Source organism: Lynx canadensis, chromosome C2 (assembly GCF_007474595.2).
Source record: "Lynx canadensis isolate LIC74 chromosome C2, mLynCan4.pri.v2, whole genome shotgun sequence".
Lineage (NCBI taxonomy): Eukaryota > Metazoa > Chordata > Mammalia > Carnivora > Felidae > Lynx > Lynx canadensis.
The window spans coordinates 98,901,927-98,922,265 of NC_044311.2; the positions used below are offsets into that span (position 1 = coordinate 98,901,927).

Consider the following 20,339-nt stretch of genomic DNA (forward strand, 5'->3'; position numbering starts at 1 on the left):
GGGAGGGGAATACACAAGGATATAATTAGCAGTAGGTGGGGATCACTGTGGACCTCCAACCACATTATGCTTGGAGAAAATGTTGGGCTTTGTTGACAACCAAGGCAAGGTAGTTGGAAAGCTGCTTACTCTCCGAAGGGTTTAGTTTCCTAAATAGGAGTTAGAATGTACTGTAATTTACCATTCAGAGTGTAAAATAAAATAGCAAGTGGGCCTAAAAGTTCTGTTAATGGTTGAATTTGGCAGGGGCTGGGGTAGGGGGGCAGGGTGTATAGTAATCTTCCTAGGGTGTGCTTTTCTAGCTGGGTGATTTGAACATTCCTAGAAGTTGGGTGCAGCAGTGATAAGGAGTGGTGAGCCTACAAGAATTTTCAGGGAATAAATCATGGCAGATGGTTCTGAATTAGATTTCCCTTATAAGGCTATACTGTAGGAATTAAATCCCAGTTTATGATACAACCAAGTAACAGCCATATGGGGGGAAAAAGGCCTTGAGTCAGAGTTTTAAATGTTGATGTAGTTATCTTGATAGAACATTGGGGAATGTGAAGCCAGAAAATAATCTGTTATTGGGGAGAAATTCTCAACCTTTCCAATTCTCCAAAACACTGGATTCCTTAGGTAGAAATCATTTATCTAGAATTAAATTGAAGAATTAATGGCCTGTTTTCTATTAATTTCTGATGAAAGCTTAAATCCACCATTTGGGAAGCTACCCTAACAGGAGGAAATACTTTGCAGTTTATGAACTTTGATATTCTTGATTTACTGAAACTAATTTACTACAAAGTTTTCTATAAAGATTTGAGCAATCATTCAAGTGCTGTTTGTCACTAGCAGTCTCCTGAAGTATGCTAAAACTCTTAGGTACCATATACTTACTCAAGTGAAATTTGAATACACAACTTGAAATTATTATATATAACAAAATCTGGTAGGGTGAGGGCTTTATTATAGCACCCTCAAAGCAGTTTCACAACTTTCTTTGTCCTTCTCTTCCTCAGTGAGAAAGCTATCTGCCTTTTACTGATTAAAAAAAAAAAAAGTTATAAATTGTTCCTACTAATTTATTGAGCACCTACTATTGTAAGCTCTAGGAATATGTCAGTGAGCTAGGCAGATAAGAGTTGGGGCCTCTAACAGGAAGTAAAATTCTAATTATTTGGAATTCATGTCTAAGTAGAGTCCTGCCTCTTTACTAAAATAATGATTAGAGCCTCCGAGGATGTTGACTTTACCTTAACTTTGGAAGGAACTTGGAGTGGAATATTTCCTTATACAGACTTGATTTCTCATAATAATAATAGTTTAAATGAAAAAACAAAACTAATTCCCATAGAAGAGCTGAGACTAAAAGTATGAGAGGGAGTGCAAAAGACTAAAAGGAGGAGGAGTGCAAATTAGGAATATGCAACAGAAACCATCTAATTTACATTGTAGAGATTCTGCTTGTCTCCTTGGACTCAGCCTATTCCACTCTCAACTTCCTGGAGGAAGCTACAATTTAGAAACAGCAGACTAGCCCAGACTGGCATCTTAGCTGGAGATCATACTATCAGCCAAATTAGGCATGACCTTCCACACAGCTGACCTTTTGCACCAGACTCCAAAGCGGAAACTTCTGCATCCCTCGGTCTTCCTTCATCATTTGGTTTCTGAGTGTTAACACAGGCTTTTTCGAACCCTGATAACTGATGCTAGGAATGACCACCTATTGGAGACTTGATTCAATTAATTTATTTTACATATAAGCAAATCTACATGACCTTTGTTTACGCTTTGTGCGAGATTCCTCATACCTTGTCTTACATACTAGGTTGTAGTTAAAACACTGGTAACTCCTGCAGTTGTAACTACCACAACTATTCCATACTTACTGGCTTCTCTAGAGTTTGGGGGAAAATATTTAAGACAATTTGACATTGGTTCTCAATACAAAATGAATAATTATTGTTAATATTGTTCTTTTTGTACCTAAGTGTGAAAAAAAGCACTGTAAATGTTAAAATGCTTTGGAATTGAAAAACCCAAGATATCTGAACATTTCAATACAGAGCAAACTAAGTTTAATAGAAGCTAGATACAAATATAAGCAGCATTCTGCCTGCACTCACCAGCTAGAAAATGGAAAACTATCACAAAGGATGAGGAGTAAATTAGTAAAATCTATGAGTTGTATATATACAAGACATGAAGTTCTTTGGAACTTACTGAAAAAATTAATGGAAGAAAAAGTGATGGTATATAGCACATTCATGGATGTAAAGAATATAAAGTGCCCCTAAAAATGCAGAACAGGAAAGTCTAACAGGCATATTCAGGAAAATTCCGGAAATCACAAAGTTTTAAAAAAATACGGTCAGAGTGGAGCAGCTGGGTGGCTCAGTCACTTGAGCCTCTGACTTTGGCTCAAGTCATGATCTTGCAGTTTGTGGGTTTGAGCCCTTCATCAGGCTTTTGCCCCTTCCCCACTTGCTCTCAACAATAAACATTAAAAATTTTTTAAATATGGTCAGATTTAAGCAATTACAAATGTATATACTAAAAAGACTGGAAAATGTTAGTTAAGAACTTACTCTTTAAAGAGCTCATATCTAAGAAAAACATTGAGATTTTGATGATAAAAACAATTTACAGAGGAAATTATCACAAAGGAAATGTAACTGGGGTGCCCAGGTGACTCGGTTAAGCATCCAACTTTAACTGAGGTCACGATCTCACGGTTCGCGGGTTTGAGCCCCGTGTCAGGGTCTGTGCTGACAGCTCAGAGCCTGGAGCCTGCTTTGGATTCTGTGTCTACCTTTCTGCCCCTACCCCGCTCATGCTCTGTCTTTCAAAATTAAACATTTTAGCAAATTAAAAAAAAAAAAAAAACCCAAAGGAAATATAATGATGGAAAAGGGAATTCTAATAAATAGGCAATTTATAAAACTATGCTTTATTTTACCTAATGCTGAGAATTTGGGAACATTTATGTCCTGCCAGGCCTAACCTACTTGCTTGCACTGGATTCACTCATTGCTTTAACACTTATCGAAAGTTTACCATGTATCAGGCATCGATCAGTGCTCCGTACATTTTATTTAATTTACACAGCAATCTTTGGTGGTAGGAACTTTCATTAGCTTCATTTTGCAGTTTTAGAAACAAGCTTAGAGAAGGTAACTTTCTCAAGGTCATAACTAGTTAATGAGCTAAGCTGGGATTAGGGTCCATGTTTTGTGACTCCAGAGCCCAAGCCATAACCACTCACAACTTGAGTTTGGAGAAATAAATCTTACTGACATAATTACCAAGTGGGGGGAAGTCACCTGTATAATAATGTTCACAATGAATAACTGGAAGCCACCAAAATGCTGAATGATAAGGGTAAGTATGTCAATATTACGTAGCTTTTAAACAATAATATGATTAAAGTGGAAGAAGGCAAGATACAAAATTGTACACAATGAAGAATAGATGGGACAAATAGAAAACCAAGATGGAAAGAAAAGGCACATCACTACAGAACTTACTGACAATAAAAGGATATTGTAAACAACTTTATTCACAAACAATTTAGGGGCGCCTGGGTGGCTCAGTCAGTTGAGCATCCGACTTTGGCTCAGGTCATCATCTCCTGGTTCATGAGTTTGAGCCCTGTGTCGGGCTCTGTGCTGACAGCTCAGAGCCTGGAGCCTGCTTCAGGTTCTGTGTCCCCACCCCTGCTTGTGCTCTGTCTCTGTCTTTCAAAAATGAGTAAACATTAAAAAAAAGTTAACAAAAGTAAATTCAACAATTTAGACGACATGGACAAATTTTTTGAAAGACAAATCTCTCAGGACACTTTAAGAAGAAATCGAGTGTAGCAGTTCTGCAAAAGGTTAAACATAGAGTTACCATATGACTCAGCAATTCCATTCCTATGTATATACTTAAGGGAACTGAAAACATATGTCTACCCAAAAACTTATACATGAATGTTTATAGCAGTGTTATTCATAGTAGCCAAAGAGTAGATGAAACCCAAATGGCCATTAACTGATGAATGAATAAACAAAATGTACCATATCCCTACACTGGAATGTCAGCCACAATGGGTATATTGTATGGTATGTGAATTATAACTCAATAAGCTGCTTATATAGGTTATATATTGCATATCACATATCTAATAAAGAATATGTATCCCAGGGGCACCTGGGTGGATCAATCAGTTGAGCAACTGACTCTTGATTTCGGCTCAAGTCAGGATCCCAGGGTGGTGGGATCGAGCTTTGCATAGGGCTTGGTGCTGACAGCACAGAGCCTACCTGGGATTCCCTCTCTCCTCTCTCTCTGCCCTCCCCTGCTTATGCATGCTCTCCCTCTCAAAATAAATAGATAAACCTAAAACTCTTGGGGTACCCGGCTGGCTCAGTCAGTAGTGCATGTGACTCTTGATCTCAGGGTCATGAGTTTGAGCCCAACGTGCTTGTAGACATTACTTAAGAAAAAAAAAAAAAAAAGACTTCAAAAAAAAAAAAAAGGTTTGAAAACTCAATAAGTAACAAAACTCAATAAAAATGGCCAAAGATTTTGAACTACAGTTCACAAAAGATACACGAATGGCTAGTAAGTACATAAAAAGATGCTCAATATATTAGTTGCTAGGGAAATGCAAATTACAGTCACAATGAAATACCACTACACACTTATCAGAATGACTAAAATTTGAAAAGAATCACCATATTAAGTGTTGACAAGGATATGGTATGATTCAGATTTCAAACCTGCGTATTCTACTGGTGGGAACACAAAATGGTACAACTTTGAAAAACTGTTTGGCAGTATTTATGTGTGTATGCATTTTAAAATTATTTTTAATTGCAGTATAGGTAACATACAATATTATACAATGTTTCAGGTGAACAACATAGTGATTTGACGTTTATATATATTAAGAAATGCCCACCACAATAAGTGTAATACCACCTGTCACCATAAAAAAAGTTATTACTATATTATTGACTATATTCTCCATGCTATACTTTACAGCCCTTTGACTTATTTATAACTGTAAGTTTGCACCTTTTAATCCCCCTTCACCTATTTCTCCCATTTGCCCACCTACCACCCCTGTGGCAACCACCAGTTTGTTCTCTGTATTTTTGAGTCTGTTACTGGATTTTGTTGTTATTGCTGTTTGTTCACTTGATTTGTCTTTTAGATTCCACATTTAAATGAAATCATATGGCATTTGTCTTTCTCTGTCTTTCTTATTTTACTTAGCATAATTCCCTCTAAGTCCACCCATGTTGTTGCAAATACCAAGATTTCATTTTTTTATGACTAAGTTTGTCAGGTTTTTTTTTTTTTTTAAAGATAACTTACCATCTGACTCAGCCATTCCACTGGATATTTACCCAAGTATTAGCCAAGGAAAATGAAAGCAAATGTCCCTAAAAAGATTTGTGCACAAATGTTCAGCCTCTTTATTTGTTAATAGTCAAAAACTGCAAACAGTCCCACTGCTTTCCAACTTGAATATATACAACATATCCATACAATGGAATACTGCTTAGCAACAAAACCTAATAAATTGATGCACACAACAAAGTGGATGAATCTCAAAAAAAAAAAAAACAAGAAAAGGTATGCTGAATGAAAGAAGACAGACAGACAGAAAGAAGAAGAAGACATTCAGTATACACTGGATGCTTCCATTCACATAAAATTCTAGAAAATCAAAGTGAATTATAGCAACAAAAAGCAGTTTAATGGTTGCCTGAGAACAGATGAGGGTGAGAGGAAGGGATTAAGGAGCATGAGGAAATTTGAGGGCAGGATAGGTACATTATTTTTGATTGTGGAGATGTTTGCAAAGGTGTTTACATACATCAGACTTATGTTGTACATTTTATTTATGTATTTATTTATTTTTAACATAAAAATAAATTCCAGGGGCTGGAACTCACCAACCTATAAGATCATGAATTGAAATCAAGAGTCAGGTGCTTGGCTGACTAAGCCACCCACATGCCTCAAGCTATTTTGTTTTTAATGTGTGAAGTCACAGATGGGTGAAGATATTTACACAACACATATCTGAGAAGGGACTTTTATCCAGAACATACTGATTTAAAAGTGGGCTAAGGATCTGCACACTTTACCATAGATGCAACTGGCCAATAAACATGCAAAAATATTCTCAACATCACTAGTAATTAGAGAAATGCAAATTAAAATCAAGAGAAACCACATCTCACCCACTATAATGCCTAGAATTAAAAAGACTGACAATATCAAGGGTTGGAGATGATGTGGAATCTCTGGAATCTGCATATATAGCTGTTGAAAATACGAAATCTTGCAACCACTCTGGAAAATAATTGGGTAGTTTCCACGAGAAATACCGAAGTAGATTTCAAGAGATTCGCTTGCATCTCTGCCATTTATTACTGAAACCTTCTAAAAAGAAAACACCAGCTTGAAGCCTCTCTTGCCCAGAGCATAGATCAGGGATCACGGCACCGTGGGAGACCCCATGCACCTGGCACGAGGGGGCGTGGGGAGCCCAGAAGTCTGGGACAAGAGGACAAGCACACTGCCCACGTTTACACCCCACTGGGCCCTGTACTCATTCCCAGGAAAGAGGCACATCGCACAGCCCCTACCTCGGGACTTGAAGGGGATAGGTGGAGCCTCCCCTCCACCCCGGGGCAGACCATGAACTCAGGCCTGGCTGTCAGCGCCCTCCATTCCTACTCCTACATCCCCACCAATAGAGAAAAAGAGATGTTAGAAAATGAAATTGAAGATGCCAGCGAGGGACTTGTATGTCATGCAAATAGTCTTTCAGAGCCACTGAATGGTCTTAAGTATGTGAGTGAAAACCAGATTCACCCAGGCTGTGTGAAAAATGGACTGGGCCTGGAGGCAGGAAGACCAGTTTCACTTGGCCACCATATTTCATCACTAGTTTATGAACTGCAAACACATGCCAGCTAGCCTGAAAATTGGACTGGTGCTATTATTTGATGTATTCCTCTCATATCCAGTGTAGTAAACCAGTGTCGAATGCACAAAGCCAATAGAAAGATCTATGATTAGAATTTCAGCTTCAGTCAGGAATGAGGATAAAATTAAAAAGCTAACATTCAAATCTTTGGTCAAACAGAAATTTCTCTTATTTAATACTTCTCAATTATGCTAGAAAGGTATTAATGTGTTATTTTAAACGGTGGTCCAAAGAAACTCTTAAATTCTGTTTTCTGAACCATCCAAACTGTTATTTTAGACTTGATAAATTGTAGTTGTTTAGAAAATAATACACACCCTAGATATGATATTTATTAACCAGAATAGTTTCTTTTTTTTTCTTAAGTAGACTCCATGCCTAATGTAGTGCCGGAACTTACCACCCGGAGACCAAGAGTCAGATGCTCCACCAACTGAGCCATCCAGGCGCCCCTAGCCAGAATAGTTTCTTAACAAGAATACTTTATACTCTGATCATAATGGAAATTATTTCCTACATCTGGACATATCAATACTATACAATTTCATGGAGGTGCCATTAGCATTGCCATTAGGTTCTGTATTGTAGAGTCTTCCTCATCTGCAGCTTTGATTTCAGTGTGCTAAGTCCATCCAGAGGCTAATCAGAACTTCATACGCCTAGGTAGACGAGTTGAAGAAAATATCCAGTCTGTTTGTAGTGCCACAGTTTATAGGCAACGTGAAAGGCTTTCTGTTTCATCACACCTTTTAAACATTACCATGGAGTTACTGTTTAACTTCACACTTTTTCTCAATACAAGGGCAGCGTCTTCTGTGCACAGGCTTCAGTAATTACCACTATGCCTTGCCCTGTGTGCATCTCCTGGAAGTTACCTGGTCTGGCCCACGGGCGTCTATAATCTGGGACATTTCCAAACCTGGTTGTGGAAGCGCTTGGGAATCTTTCACCACCACTAGAAGGAGGACACCTGTTTCCGGAGAGGAAGAGTTGTGAAATATGAAGCGAAAGGAGGAATAGGGAGTTATGACCACGGTTCCAGGGCTCCAAGCCCATTTTGCAGTTAGGGGACCCCCAGGTCTCCATTCATGACCTCGCGGCTCTACACCTCTCAAATCTAGGTCTCTAGGAACTCAAGCTTGAGGTTCCAAAATCCATCCCCCAATGCCCCATACTGTTTTCCCCCAGCTGGGAGGCCGCCAGAACATTTCTGAACACGGTCATCTCCAGTTCAGAGGAATCCATGCTTTGTTGTAAACGCAGTATAACAGATGACCGCAACCTACAAATTCGAGCAGCGTCAGGTTGGCAATGATCTTCCAGGGAAAGGGCAGTCTGAGACTTCTGGATTCTCTTCCCCACTTCTCGTGACGGAGGGATCATTTCCCTTCCTACCCTCTAGGCTAAGAGGAGCTCTCTAATCGTTCTTGGAAGACTTCCACGCCCTCTTCCTTTTTAGTTTTTCCACTTCCAAACTAGTCAAAGACGTGACAAGCAGCATAGAGAACAAGATATAAAGAAGTTTCTTAAAAATACCTCGTTTTCTAGGTTCTCAAGTCGTCCCCTTTAAGGAACCAGGCCCACCTCTCTCCCATTCACCTACTGGCTTTCCTTGCTGCCCATCACTCTACCTTTAAGAATATTTCCTGTTCCTTCAACCCAACTTGCACACCTCCGCCCCCCGGCCCTCCTCATTGGGCCGCCCGAGGCCCGTTCAGTCTTCGGTTTTCCCTCCAACTCCTCCCGCCCTCTAGCCTAGCGCAACGGCGTCCCAGGTTCTGATTGGCCACCGCGGCAACCTCCCCGGGGCCGGGTTGGTGGGCTGAGTGGCAGGGGCGGGAACGCGGAGCACCAAGGGTAGGCTGTTCGCTTGCGGAGCGGCGGCCGCGGGAGGGGCGGGGAGGGGCGGGGGGAGGGGGGCTGGGAAAGTTGAGGCCGCGCTGCCGCCGGGTCTCCGGCCTTGAGGGCTCGGGCTCGCTGCGGCGGCGGTGGCCGCAAGAAGAGGCGGCGGGGGCGGGGGGAGAGGAGGGCCTGGGCCCGCGCTCCCCCAGCCCCAGAGGAGCAGGCGGCGGCCGCGGACGGAGAGATTCGCCCGGGCGGTCGGACACCCCTGCCGTACCCGCCTGGGATCATGACCCAGGCGGGGGTCGCCGCCGCCGCTGCCGCCGCGGCCGAGACCGCGCAGCCAGTGGGTGAGTGACTGCGGGAGGGGGCCGCTGACAGCCGGGGCGGGGGGCGGGGGCCGGGGCTGCGGGGGCGGCTCCGGGGGGCGGCTCCGGGCTCTGCTCCACCCACCCCCTCCCGGTCCCGGAGACTAGGGCTGCTTGGAGTGTGTCTCCTTCCTGGGGACCCTGAGTGCGAAGCCCGGTGGGGTGCGAGCGTGGGCGGTGCACCTACCCCTCTTCTCCCCGGTCTCCGGCGCCCCGCGCCCCCTGGTGCCGGGCCGGGGGGGACTCGCGCTGCGGCCCGGCTCCCAGATGCGCGCGGGGCGAGAGAGGCTCCACGCTGCCCTAGGTGCATAAAGAGCCGGGCATCAAGGTTCACACCGGATGGCCTTTGCCTGCCTCCTTCACCTTTTCCTGTCTCCTTCATCCCCACTTTATTCCTTGCTCTCTGAATTTCTTCGGACCCACTGGTCCGACTCATGAGACTTGCTTGTTAAGTCTCACCCCTACAGTCAGAGAGTTAGGCTTGCGTTTTCATTTCAGAAGCCTTTCTTTTCCTTTCTTAATAGGATCGGCACAAGCATATGGCCAACTCTTGAAATCTGGCTCCATATTTCTGAAGAAATATTTCTGGACTCTTTTTCATGTTTCACATTTTGATCATTGGGTTTTCCACTACTCACTCTCCTCTCCCCGCCCCACGGTTACGTTGGTATATGGCCGTACGAGTTTATTAACTTTGTCTGGAAATAAGAGACTACACAAACCTGTGTGTGTGTGTAATCCCAGCTAAGACCTTCCAACTTAAGTTCTCATAACATTAAGTAGGTATACTGACCTAACACTACCAAAAATAAGACAGTTGTGGCTAACTTAAGTTTGCATCAAGAGGAAGATTGCTTACCTATAGACAAAGTACAGATTTCTTGAATAAACACTTTGGTGAGTAACATGGAACCTGAAGCATATCGGTACCTTTGCTTTTTCTTTAAAAACAAGTGAGCAAACAAACCAGCCTGCTTTTTGAAGGATCAACAGGCTGCCCTACTCTCTAATCATCTTGTTGATTTTTACTTCTCACATAGGACACTTGTTCAATGTAGCACAGAGTTACTGTATGGGATACATTTGTTGTTTCCCTTTATTTGTAAAGGATTCTGAAGCAAAGTACTTTGTAATCATTGCATGTCTGTAACCAGAAATAGTATAATGTCTCCAGATACTATAAGCATGAATGCTTAATCTCACATTTTGATCTAGTCTAAGTAACATGGCTCTTGTATATGTAGGTATTATATTCTATCTATATTTAAAAGAGGAGTTTTGTAAAATCCAAACATGATTGCAGCCTAGAACATTCCTTAATATGAAAGCACTTCATAGCAGGGATATAAGGGCAGCATAGGATTGAAATATTTATTTTCTCAGTTAGTTGTCTATAGGACATCATGGAAATGTGAACCAGTCATGTAAGAGAAATTGATGGGTTACATTGTCAACAAGGGAAAAGAAACACTAAGGAAACAGAATGTTTGAGGTTGAAGATAAACTTCAACAGGTAATCAGCTCAGAATTGTTACTTATAAACAGAGACTGAAATCAAGCTTAGGTCTTAACCATACCTGTCATCTTTTACTTTTCTAGCCTCAAGTCCAGTCGTTCTGAATCTGGACTGTAGAGTAGAATCACCTTGTATGCTTTTACATTTTCATGTCCATGCCACTCCCTCCAAAGATTCTCATACTTATTTATTTATTTATTTATTTATTTATTTATTTTTATTAAAAAAAAATTTTTTTTACATTTATTTATTTTTGATAGAGACAGAGCACCAGTGGGGGAGGGGCAGACAGAGAAGGAGACACAGAATCTGAAGCAGGCTCCAGGCTTGGAGCTGCTAGCACAGAGCTCAACACAGGGTTTGAACTTACAAACCACGAGATCATGACCCAAGGCAAAGGCTGACACTTAACCGACTGAACCCCCCCAGGCGCTCCTTTTTTTTATTTTTTAATGTTTATTTTTGAGAGAGAGACACACACATAGAGTGTGAGCGGGGGAAGGGGAACATAGAGCAGAATCTGAAGCAGGCTCCAGGCTTCATGCTGTCGACACAGAGCCTGATGTGGGGCTCGAACTCAGACTGAGAAATCATGACCTAAGCCAAAGTTGGACACTTAACTGACTAAGCCACCCAGGTACTTTTGATATGGGGTGAGCCCTAGCCAAAAACGTAGTTTTTAAAGTTCCCCAGGTGTTTCTATTTAGCAGTCATGGTTGATAACTACTGAGTCTAGAACAATGTCCAAGCTGCTAGGTTTGTGTTCCTGGCTCTGCTGAATCAAGCCTTCACTCATGTGTCCAGTTTTTACCCAGTGCTTCCAAACCTTTGGACCTCCTCATGGTCCCGCAACTCTGTAGTTCAGATCTCTTGCTTTTGTTAATGACATTGGTCGTTCTTAGCACGTGGGCAGTCTTCCTTGTGCTCCTCCCCACCGACAATAGTTCTAACTCTACTTTTCTAAAGGTTTTCCTAACAGCTCTCTCTCTTAGCGATTGGTTCCCTTTGAACTTTTATGCCACATATTGTTTAAAAGACTCCCTTTATGTTTATACCATATGGTGGTTTAATTGTATATGTGTTTTATTTTTCTTTTTTCTTTTTTCAACGTTTTATTTATTTTTGGGACAGAGAGAGACAGAGCATGAACGGGGGAGGGGCAGAGAGAGAGGGAGACACAGAATCTGAAACAGGCTCCAGGCTCTGAGCCATCAGCCCAGAGCCCGACGCGGGGCTCGAACTCACGGACCGCGAGATCGTGACCTGGCTGAAGTCGGACGCTTAACCGACTGCGCCACCCAGGCGCCCCTGTATATGTGTTTTATTACTCTCAAGCTTAACAGCAAGGAGTACTTTACTTTTTGGCTCTTCTACAGTGATTTGCTAAGACTTGGATTGGTTTGCTTTGGAATCCTTCTGACACTGCTTGCAACCCTAGTTTCAGGTTTGATTCTGTCCCAGATGTTTGTGTTGTGGTAGCTTTCTCTCACCTTAACTTGCATTGAATTCATGTATGGATGTCAGTGTCTTCCATATCTTTTCCTGTGGTCTTCAGTAGGTTGGTTATTTTCTCCTCTGTGGCCCCATAACATCTTGTACTTATTTCTGGGATAATGCTGGTTACGTTGCCATAGTATGTGTTTATCTACCTTTTCTACCAGACTGTTCTCTAGAGCCTCCATGTTGAGCAACTCAATGAGGTATGTTTCATGTTGTATTCTTAATACCATTGCAGCATGGCAAAGTTAGAACCCCCAAACATGGGAAGTGTGTTCTCTTTGTCCTTGTAATTTTTAATTTTTTTTATTTTTTAAAGATTTTATTTTAAGTTTTATTTATTTTGAGAGAGAGAGAGTGCACACAGGTGCGAGCAGGGGAGGGGCAGAGAGAGAGAGAGAGAGAGAGAGAGAGAGAGAGAATCCCAAGCAGGCTGCATGCTGCTCAATCTCATGGTTTGTGAGATCATGACCTGAGCTGAAACCAAGAGTCTGAACTCAACCAACTGAGTTACCCAGACACCCCTAAAGATTTTATTATTAAGTAATCTCTATACCCAACATTGGGCTTGAACTTACGACTCCAAGATCAAGAGTCACCTGCTCTACCAACTGAGCCAGCCAGGTACCCCCATCTTTGTAATTTTAGGACCTAACATAGCACTTGTCATTAGTAGGGACTAAATAAATGTTTGCTGAGTAAGTGACTGCCATGTTATATATTATGCAGAGATAGCCTTATACATCTTTAGCATAGGTTGATTTGACATGGGTTGATTTGCTATTAAATATTTTTATGACTTCTGTTATGGATTTGGTAAGGGTTAGTGGAATTTAAGTAATTATGGTTGTGGCAGATCCCTTACACATGTAATCTTCCTTCCAATATGCATGGGGATGTATACCTTGAGTCTTTTACTCTGAGCTCTAGAGGTTCACTCTTGTTATCCAGAAAATATTTGCAGAACTCTCACTAAGAGAAAAGCTTTTAACTGTCCAGTTGGATAATTTTTCTTTTTCTCATTAAATTTTCCATATGAGTACAATTGCACTACTTCAGAAGGCCAGATCTTTTAATTAGATCAGTAGAGCATGATAAGTTGCTCCTATTAATCTGCTAATACTGTGTTTTAAATTCAGTTCATCAAGTATTTATTGAGTGCTTACCATGTGCCTAATACTCATAGGTGCTAAAGAGAATACAGAAATAGTAAAAAGTGGGGACTCAGCTCTTAAGTTTTTAGACTTACTGGAAGGATTGAGGAACACTGTTTCAAATAAGTAAGGGGCTGAACATGGTACATTAGATGCAGATTTAAACATAAATACCCCAAATTTAAGATGCAATGATTAATACTATGGAAAATTAAGAAAGACCAGATATTCTTTCAGTAGAATTTATTACTCCCATATACTGAGTACTAATTGTTGAGGATACAAATATGAAAGATGTGGTTTCTACCATTTAGAAGCCTTACAGGCTAGTGAGGAAAACCAGGAAGCATATAAAGTGTATTTCATGTTAAGATATTGTGAAGTATTATGTCAAGATGTTTGGGACTAACGTGTAGGCATCAGAGAAAGTTTCAAAGAGGAGAAGTTAGGAATTTTCAGTTGGAAGATTGATATGAACATTCCAGACGAACTAACAGGTACAAAAGCATGGGAATGAGAGGGATCGCTTCTTGAGTAAGGAGATGCAAGTAGATTGGTATCAGTAGAAACTGGTATGTTAAAGAACATGGACTTTGGAGTCAGATACGTGGTTTGCACACTTTTATTACTGGTAGGAATAAAAGACTCTTGCAGGTCTTGTCTGTGTAGGGTAGCAGTAATCTAGTGGTAACTTCACTCTTAGTGTTAATACAGAGAGGTGCCCCAGGATTCTCTGGTTTCCATCTATGCTCCTGTGCCTCCCCTTTTAACTATTGCCTGGCTGTGTGTGGAGCCTCAGATAGCCTTGCCTCACAGTTAATGAAGCCATTATTGTGTCCCCTGGTGAAAGCATCTTCACCTTAGCTACTGTAATTTCTTAAACAGCAGAAGCCACAGGGAAGGGGACAAAGAGAAATTTGTGGTGTAACCATGAGACATACCACTTCTACCTCCACTCTGATTTCTCTTTGGTAATGAGCAATAGAAATTGCCTTTGGCTAACTTAAGCAAAAACTTTATGGATAGATTTATGGGTAGATATTGGCTAAGCTCACAGAAGTGAAGGAAGGCAGAATAATCAAGCCATAGAAAGGCCTGGGTACAGCATCTTCCAGGATCCCATGGGCCCATAGGGCTAACTGAGCCCCAGCGGCCTTTCTCCTTGTGTGGTCTTATAGGTCAGCCCTGTGCCCACACCTCAGAGATAAGCCCATGTTTGATGGTCCTATCAGACCTCAGAAATCAGGCAGAGAAGCTCTCCAAAGGAAAAGTAAGCTATTGTTGCCAGAAAGCTAAAAAACAACAGATATTTCCTACAGTGTTCATTGGATTTGATAGTGTAGAGATCGTTTGCAAGCAGTTTTATGAATAATAGCCAGGTAATGGTGAAGAGTGGATGGGAAGTGAGGAAGAAGGGACGGTGAGTATAAACTGTTGAAGAAGCCTGATGGTTGGGAGGAAGAAAGAATGAGACCACAGGGAAGGAGTTACAAGATCAGAAAAAAAAAATTTTTTTTGCCTCTTAAAAGAAAAATTGAATAAGGATATATTTAAGTGGAAAAGCACTAACAGAGGAGGAGAGATTAATAATATACGAGAGAGAAGAGATATTACCTAATAAGATTACTAAGAAGTGAGAATGATAGAATCCAGAACAGAGGTAGAGAGTTTAGTGTTAGCTAGAAATGTTAGGGAAGATTTTAGAGAGGAGGACAGAATTGCTTTAAAGGGTTAATAGTATTTGAATAAGCAGAGCAAAGTGGAAAGGTCACTTCAATAGGTAAATAGCATAGATTTAGCAAAATATGAACTAGCTGATAAGGAGCATAGGGAAGAACCTGTCTGTATTGGAGAGAAGGGTGGATGACATGATTAGCTTGATAGCCCTTCTCCTATGTGTATTGTCTTAAGTGGAAAGTGGATAAGTGAGACTGGCCAGTGAAAAGATGGTGTTAGGTAGAGCCATGAAAGCTAGGACCCAAGAGTTTGGATTTGATACTGGGAAATAGTACTGTAGATTCTGAAGCAGGAGTACCGTAACTTGGAAAGATTACTGAGGCACTGGCATATGAAACCTTTGAAGAAGAGGGGAAAGACTGGGAACTGAAAAGACTATTAAGACACATACTTGTGGGGCAACTGGGTGGCTCAGTTGCTTGAGTGTCCAACTCTTAATCGTAGCTCAGGTCTTGATCTCAGGTTGTGAGTTCAAGCCCCGTGTTGGACATGAAGCCTACTTGAAAAGAAGAAAAGAGCCAGACGTGTAAAACAGGGCCTAATCTGAGATTGTAGGAATAAACAGGAGGAGATGAACATTGTGAAAAGAATTGGTAGGATTTGGGGAGAAATTTTGAAGATTAATTTTGGGTTTAGAGCCTGGGTAAAGTTTTGATGTCAGTGATAAAAATGGAGAAATTGGAAGTAGGTCTCTTAAGAGGCAAGGCAATTCAACATGTTGTAAAAACCTGTTAATTGGTTTTGAAATGAAATATTCTGAAGAGAACTTGTCTAATCAAAGGTTTGGGACAAGATCTGTCTTGAAAGTTGGCTTTATTATAAGAAATAAATAAACAAATAAAACAAAACATAACGCCTTTTACACGGAAACAGTTTGAAACTTTGTAGAGAGAAAGCAAATAGAAAAAGTAAATAGCATTGAGCCTTGGAAGTCAAAGTGAGAGACAAGGATTCATGTTAGAGAAGGAAAATGCATAATTGGGGAAGAGAAAGACAAATTGGGAGAAAAGGGAGACAACAGCAGCCTCCAATCCTGCAGAGAGAAGAGGGAAGGCAGAGAAAAGATCTCTGGTGTGGGGAAGAGTAGTCCAGACCTCTAAGAAAGCAGTTTTGGTGGGCAGGGACAATCAGAAGACTGCTGCCATGGGTTTAGGAGGGATTGACCAATGCAGGAAAGTGAGAAGCTTCAGAGGAATAGTAGGAAAGAAATGGAATGTTAGAAAAGGCAGTAAATTTTTGTTTAATAAGTTCCGATTTTGGAAGCAAAAGAGAAAATGGTTAAGGAGGAAATAAAGTGCTAGAGAGAAAGGAATCAAATATAGAGTCCTTCTCCATAGATGGAAGAGTTATCATTGGGAAGTTCTGGAGGGCTGAAAGGATGCATGGGCAGAGTCTGTTATGATATATGTAGGATGCAGTGAAGGAAGTCTTACTGGATGACCTCTGTCTTCCCAATGAATTAGGGGGGAAATGGAAAAAAGGCAACTATCATGTACTGAGCTCTTGCCATGTACCAGATACATTGTGTGATCCATTAAAGGTATTATCATATAAAATCATAACAGTTCTCCCAGAGGTTGGTGATAGTCTCTTAATTTTAAATGTGAAGATGCCAAGACTTCAAGGAATACTTATTTTATTTTACTGTTTTTAAAGTTTTTAAAATTTATTTATTTTTGAGAGAGAGAGAGCGTGTGTGTATGTACACATGTGCATAAGCATGTGCAAGTGGGAGAGAGGCAGAGAGGGGGAGAGAGAGAATCCCAAGCAGGCTCCACGCTGTCAGCACAGAGCCTGACGTAGGGCTCAATCCCATGGACAGTGAGATCATGACCTATTTTATTTTTTAATGGAGGAACTTTTTTTAAAGTTTATTTCTTTTGAGAGAGAGAAGGAAAGCATGAATGGGGGAAGGGCAGAGAGAGAGAAGGGAGAGAGAGAATCCCAAGCAGGCTCCATACCAACCAGCACAGAGCTGGATGCAGGGCTCCATCTCACAAACCATGAGATCATGACCTGAGCAGAAACCAAGAGTTGGACGCTTAACTGACTGAACCATGCAGGCACCCCTCAGACTTAAAAAAAAAAAAAAAAAAAAAAAGATTATTTTATTTTATTTTTACAATGTTTATTTTTGAGAGAGCATAAACAAGGGAGGGGCAGAGAGAGAGGGAGAGAAAGGATCTGAAGCAGGCTCTGCACTGTCAGTGGAGAGCCTGACATGGGGCTCGAGCCCATGAACCCAGAGATCATGACCTGAACGCTAGCCAGATGCTTAACCAACTGAGCCACCCAGACACCCCAGATTTTATTATTATTTTGACTTAAAAATTCTTATTTTAAGTAGGCTTTACCTCAATGCAGAGCCCAACATGGGGTTTGAACTCATGACCCTGAGATCAAGACCTGAGCTGAGGTCAAGAATCTAACACTTAACTGACTGAGCCACCCAGGTGCCCCTTATTATTATTTTTTTAAGTAATCTCTACACCCAGTGTGGGGCTCGAACCTACAACTCCGAGATCAAGAGTCACACACTCACTGACTGAGCCAGCCAGGCACCCCAGGGAATACTTATTTTAAATTTTTTTTTTCAACGTTTTATTTATTTTTGCGACAGAGAGAGACAGAGCATGAACGGGGGAGGGGCAGAGAGAGAGGGAGACACAGAATCGGAAACAGGCTCCAGGCTCCGAGCCATCAGCCCAGAGCCCGACGCGGGGCTCGAACTCACGGACCGCGAGATCGTGACCTGGCTGAAGTCGGACGCTTAACCGACTGCGCCACCCAGGCGCCCCAGGAATACTTATTTTAAAACCAAGTAGCTAATAAATGTCAGCTTTTTGATTCTAGGTCTGATATCAAAGACTATTGCCATTCTCCTATACCATTCATTCATTAATTTGAGGTGACAGATACATGGGGTGTTAGTGATTATAGTGGCTGTGCTTCAGAATTACTTTTGGGGTCTAAAAAAATTCCTGCACCCTGCACCAGTCATTCATTCCTTCACCAAAATACTTTAAAAAAATTTTTATTTATTTAGAGAAAGTGCGAGTGGGAGAGGGGCAGAGACAGAAGGGAGAGAGAGAGAATCCCAAGCAGACTCCGCATTGTCAGTGCAGAGCCTGATGTGGGGTTGGAACCTATGAGCTATGAGATCATGACCTGAGCTGAAGTCAGACGTTTAACTGACTGAGCCACCCAGGTGCCCCACCAACATACTTATTACCTACTGTGTTATGGTTCTCCAGAGAAAGAGAATGAATAGAATATATATCACAAGAGGAGCCCAAAGCATCATATAGCATCATATGGAGGTGGGAGGGAGGTGAGGGCTTGTGAAAAGGACACAGGAACAAGCCTAAAAGAGTGCCCAGTGGCTAAAGCTCGAATAATTTCAACAAGAAAATAACTATAGCATTATATTTTAACCCAAAGGGTAAACTATTTCTTTGAGGCAATACTGATATAAATGAATTATTGAATAAATAAATTGGAGAAGAGACAAATCTTCTTTGCAGAATAATTAAAAAAAAATTTATTTAGATACTCCCTTCTCTAAGAGGTGGAGATTAATTCCCCTCTCCTTGAGTATGAGTTAGACTTAGTACCCACTTCCAAAGACTACAGTATGGAAAGGGAAAAATAGTAACATAGGAGTAATTACTTGAGTCATGTTAACAGGAAATTTGAGGAGGAAAGTTGGTGTGAAAGACTACATCTTTTATGACTTCAGTATGATCTAAGTAATTTAATATAAGGATGTTTTCTTTGTATAGTGAAAAAAATCTAGTTAAGTAACAGAATTAAAAATAGGAAAGTAAATATACATCTTTATTAACATTGAAAAGCTGGTAAGGGTGTCATCTAAAGATCAAAAACACTGAGGAATTTATGAAAAATGCAAAGCATATGGAATCAGGTTGATGGCAAAACTATACAGTTTGGAGAAATGCAACCCATTACAGACTTAAAGGGGAAACAGTAGGAAAGTGAGTTTTCCCACTGCAATTCTGGAAAATCCCAAAGCTTAGAGACTTTGAAAAGTAGGAGGGGCTTGAGGTTGGTTGTCTTAGTCCATTCAAGCTGCTATAGCAAAATATAGACTGGGTGGCTTATAAACAACAGAAATTTATTTCTCACAGTTTTGGAGGCTGAAGTCCAAATCATGGTGCCAGCATAGTTGGATTCTTCCAGGTTGTGTTCTACCTACTTCATGCTGTAACCCCTCATGTGGGGGAAGGGGTAAGCAAGCTCTCTGGGACAGCTTTTATAAGGGCACTAATCCCATTCATCAAGGCTTTGCCCTCATGACCTAATCATTTCCCAGAGGTCCTACCTCCTAATACCGTCACCTTGGGATTTAGGATTTCAACATAAGAATTTTGGGGGGACACATTCAGACCATTGCAGTGGTCAAAGGTAATTAATTAGCAGACTTCAGAACAGCTGTAATGGGACCAATTACAATACCTAATTACAGTTTTTCCTCACAGGCTAAAGTAGTAGAACATATTTATATAAATTGAGGGCATCTCCATCCTGGGCTTTAGGACCAGAGAGAGAATCAGTGCTATATTTTAGAGAACTTCCAGTTGTCACTGTGAATGTAGAGCTCCTTCCTTCAGAAGCCACCCATCTAGCTGTTCACCTCCTCCATCCATGTATGATACTTTTGATAGCCAGAACTTTTATGATTAGCATGCACATTCATGGCAGGGAGAAGAGTGATTTTTCACATATATTAAAGCATCGGTTCTTCGTGGTAAAAACACATTAAAATCACCTAGGGAGCTTTCTTTAAAAGGATAATTTCTACAGTGCATCCAGAATTGAAAACTACTATGCTGGGGAAACCAACTTTATCTGCCAATTCGCTTAACGAATTCTCACTAAATATTTAAGGAAAACCAATAGGATGAAAGAGTGACAACAAGCCGAACAAAAAGAGGAATTGATTTTTGAGAAAACAAATTGAATGTAATGGACAAAAGAATTTGTTAAAAAAAATTCTAAAAAATTTGAGAGCATGTGATTTCCATAAAATAGCAATGGGTGCTATGAAAAAGAACAAGAAAGTTTTTGGAAATTAGAAACATGTTTTCTGAAATACAAACTTCAACAGCAGGCTGAATAGCAACATGGTTGTAATATATGACTAATGAACTAGATAATCAAACCAGGGAATTCTTCTAAAATATGGTATGGGGCACCTGGGTGGCTCAATCTCTTGAGTGTCAACT

At 41.0% G+C, this 20,339-nt stretch overlaps 1 protein-coding gene across 1 annotated transcript in view; it reads left to right on the top strand.

The window, feature by feature from the left end:
* The first annotated feature begins 8,931 nt into the window (after positions 1 to 8,931).
* USF3 (upstream transcription factor family member 3) overlaps positions 8,932 to 20,339 on the top strand; it is a 56,599-nt gene continuing 45,191 nt past the window's right edge. The window contains exon 1 of the mRNA XM_030329870.1: positions 8,932 to 9,171. The gene's annotated coding sequence lies outside the window, so the exon portion shown is untranslated. The remainder of the gene's footprint in view (positions 9,172 to 20,339) is intronic.